The 4,331-nt window shown below is 40.1% G+C and overlaps 1 long non-coding RNA gene across 1 annotated transcript; it reads left to right on the top strand.

Moving 5' to 3' along the window:
• The first annotated feature begins 334 nt into the window (after positions 1-334).
• LOC142831137 (uncharacterized) lies at positions 335-4,023 on the top strand. Its single transcript, XR_012906793.1, has 2 exons — positions 335-475; positions 3,765-4,023. It is a non-coding gene; the product is annotated as an uncharacterized LOC142831137 (long non-coding RNA).
• Positions 4,024-4,331: the final 308 nt, after the last annotated feature.

Raw genomic sequence — 4,331 nt, 5'->3', positions numbered from 1 at the left:
TAATAGATGTTCCTAGTCCCGAACCAGTTTTGCTATGTTCTTCTCCACACTCGCACACAATGTACACCATAAAAATCTGCCCCAATTATCTACGCACTTTTGTCCACAACCTAGTAGAACAACACATTAATCTTACCAAAAATGGCTAGCAGACAGGAGCCAAAAGGTTGACGCTAGGGTGTGGTGAACGGGAGACATATTTACATGCTATTGCTCAGCAGGTCACAGAAACAGGATGCTGATAACATCCTGCAAACTTCCTCCCCATACTGGCATGGAAAAAGAAAATATGACCCTCAGGCACATAATGACCAGTCAGCCATTCACAAATTCACCTTCTGGGAGCCTTGCATTTCAGGGCAGACTGGCAGACGCGTCACTTTTCTCTCGTTATAAAGAGAAGCTACTTGAAAGCAAGGAAAACAGTGCTACCAGAGAGACTACCTCTGCTGCTGCTGCAGGAAAGACAATAGAGGTAATTGCTCAGCTAACGCAAGCAAGACTTTCACAAGCTCCTTTTTTATTGTTCCAGATGTGTTTTAAATTTTAGAGCACCAGAAAAAAGGCCTTTTTTATAGCTATGCTCTTGTCACTTGCTGCACTACAATAGTGAAGCCATTCCAAGGAGATTCAGGGCAGAGTTATGCCACCATTACACCAGAGTAAATCCAGATTAATTCCACAGAAGTCAAATGAATTGACTCCACTGAACTGGTAGGAGTTCATATGGATTTACACCAGTGTAAATGCCCTGGTTCTAACCAGTTTATTTATCTTTAAAAATACAATTTTCCTAATAGAAGGCAGCCAGAATCAGGTTTTTTGTTTCCCAGAGAATGCCAAGAGTTCAATTTTCCCTCTTATTCTGAAACAGAGTGAAAGCCAAAAATTTTAAAGTTCCCGTGAAATGTGTTTTTTAAATGAATCACTCTGGGTTACTTGAAATGTTTGGATAAAATGGAGAGATTTCATTCTGATTTTGATGGTAATTTTATATTCTCTGAAGAGGCTTCCAGACTGATATTTTTGTTTTATTTATGTATTTATTTATTTATTGTAATTGGCAGAGAATATCAATATATATTTTAAGTATCTTTTTAAATTATCAATTTAAATTTTCACATGTGCAAAATTGTGTAGAGTTAGAAAATAGGGGTCACAGACAATTGTTACATGACAATTGTGATTTAATCACAGTAGATGCTGAAATTCAAAAAGTTTTATAGTGGTTAAAACAAATTGTCAATATCACATGTCAGAATATGCAGGGTAAATATTGTTAAAACAAATTCTCAAGTTCTCAGGCAGCCTTGCTCATACTTTGCCCATCAATGGAAATACTGTTTTGCTGGTTTATGTGCCTATGATTAAATCAACATTGACTGATAAAAACATAATCCTTCCAAGCCTAATTATGTACTACGGATTTTTTTAAAAGATAACAAAAGATCATTTCAAAATGGTAAATCAGGAGGTGCTTCAACTATCTCAACATGCTTTTTTTTCCCCCTTCCATTTTTTTTTTCTGAACAAACTTTCATTGAAATCCACAAGCTTATGCAAAATGTTTCCCTTTCAACGAATCAGAATTTTCCAACGGCAAAACATTCCTTCTGAAAATATCCCGCACTAGAAGCAAGACTTGTTCCAGTAATTTAGGTTATGTTAAAACCCAGAATGCGGTAGGCATTTTCCAGACAGAGAGAAAAACACTGCACACACAACAACAACAACAAAAAACACAGCTCACAAGGTCCCTGCCTCAAAGCTCACTCTGAATCTTTTCATTAATTTCAGAAGGCTTTGGACCTAGGCTCATATATATTTTTTAGTCCTTTCCCTGCTCCTTCCCACTGTCACACCCTACCATCCCCTGCCCTCCCTCCCAACTTTATGGTCTTGCTGCGTGTGAGGTTTGGAAGTCATGTTTTCATATTTGTGTAATGATTTTAACTAAGGGTGCATCTACACTGCACCGTTATTTTGAGATAACTAGCGTTATTTCAATATGAGCGTTTATACAACCATTCTTTTATTCGAAATAATTTCAAAATAACGGACAGCTTATTCCAAAATCTGTAAACCTCATTCTACGAGGAATAAGGCCTATTCTGAAATAGCTATTTTGAAATAAGGCGTGTGTAGAAATTCCACTGCTGCTGGTTCAAAATAGCCCCTCACCAGAGCCATTCTAAGTTATTCCTCCCTAGGGCTGGGACTCTAAATCGAGATAGCACATCTACATTCTGGAAGCCTGCCTCGGGCTAATTTTGAGACTCCCCTGCAGTGTAGACGTGCTATTTCGAAATAAGCTATTTTGGAATAACTATTTGGGTATATCTACACTATAGCATTATTTCGAAATAAGCCATTTCGAAATAACGCGTCTACACAAGAAATGCATTTCAGTATAGCGTGTTTCTATTTCAAAATAGCATGTTCACACTGAGTGGATGTTGAAACACATTTAAGGCTGGTTGGAACCAGCAGGGCATCGGGTCAGAAGTTGCCTTGTAGCTCGGGCAGCCAGCAGAGTACCCTGGGAAGGGCTGGGGGCCCCCTATTTCGAAATAAGCATCTATACAGCGCTTATTTTGAAATTGGAACTATTCCTTGTGGAATGAGGTTTACCAATTTCTAAATAAGCCCTCCGCTATTTTGAATTAATTTCTAAATAACGGAATGGCTGTGTAGACGCTAGGAAAGTTATTTCGAAATAACTGCTGTTATTCCGAAATAACTTTGCTGTGTAGACATATCCTACCAGAATAGCTTATTTTGAAATAGCCATGCAGTGTAGACATACCTTCAGATTCTTTACCTATTTAACTCTTGGAAGCTGGAACTATCTTTCTGTTCTGTACAGTACCTAGCACAGCAGTTCTCAATCCGTGGCCCAATCACCGAGTAATTGCAGCCCATGTGACACCCACAGCGCCCATGTGACACCCACAGTATTTGGATGTGGCCCACGTGACACATTGTGTGCCACGTATGCAGCCCACAATGGTAAACAGGTTCAGAACCACTGACCTAGCACATTGGGATCCTGGGAAATGGCTAACAAGAAAGAAAGAATAAATGCCTGCTCCAAAGAGCAAACTAAATATCTGGTCTTGATTCCCTGAAAGGGCTGCAAATCTTTTAGCAAACCAAGGCCAGGTTTCAGAGCAATGCACCAGGCTTGACAGTCCCATGCATTTCAGTCCTGAATGGCTTTGACCTGAACCCAGACAAAAATGTGAATATTGGGGGAGGGTTTCAAAGCTGAAACTCAAATTGAAACTCAGGAGGATTTCAAAACTGGGAGAAAAATGACTAACAACCAATGTTCCCTCTAATTCTTTCCATTTCTGTGTGGAATAAATTTTGTTATGTGCACCAAGGCATGTGTGGATGTGCACCACCAATAGAAACACATGCTGCTGGCTGTGAGAGTTTTGCTAATCAGCTGGTGGCACCTGAATCTCTCCTGAGTGGCCACCCAAATGCTCAGCTTACAGGGAACACTGCTAACAACCAACCCCCAAAGGAACTTTACAGAACCCTCCCATTTACCACCTTGGTAAGCTTTTTATGATGGGTGATATTTACCCCATGCATAGGACCAGGCACATCCTGAAAACTTAAGTGACCAACATGGACCTGGTGCTGGGCTTCAAACTATAATAGGGTTTGAAGTATTTGCTCCCACATGTATGTATGGAAGCGTGTGCGCATGTGCAAAATGCCTTAAATACTGTTTTTTGTACTTCTCACTACAGAACATTTGGGGAGAATTTGCAAACCATCCTGAAGGGATTCCAGTCACATGATTGTCCTTAATGGAAGTCGCATGACTAATTCCCAACACCACCCCATGGAAGACTTTGAAAACATACCCGGTGCTATATACAGACCATTTAAAGAGGTTTCTACTTTGCTGTGTTTAATTCTTGTAAAAATCATACACATATAGAATATCTGTTACAAAACATCTTCACTTGTAAGAGCTCTTGTTCAAATAAATAGCCTGTCATCTTGGTTGATAGAAAATCTGTACCTAGGACTACACGTCTTGGTTGCACTCCTGCTTACTTTAATCCTTAGAGCTGCCCTTCACCCTTCAGTGGAACTCTGTTGAGTCTGTCAAATAATATCACATACGCTCTATTTTCATGTATTTGCTTTGATGATACAATTACCCTGAACTGGCTGGTAGCATGCTGCGGTGCAGCAAAGTCTGTGCCACACTCACGGTCAAGGAGACAGTGGGTCACGCCCACTCACCCAACCAGAAGAAAATCAGACACTCGATAGAGTGGATTCAGGCTAGGATTCTCCAATGAGTG

Source organism: Pelodiscus sinensis, chromosome 12 (genome assembly GCF_049634645.1).
Source record: "Pelodiscus sinensis isolate JC-2024 chromosome 12, ASM4963464v1, whole genome shotgun sequence".
Lineage (NCBI taxonomy): Eukaryota > Metazoa > Chordata > Testudines > Trionychidae > Pelodiscus > Pelodiscus sinensis.
Note: the sequence above shows the minus strand (reverse complement) of the source record. Positions and strands in the feature narration are given on the sequence as shown.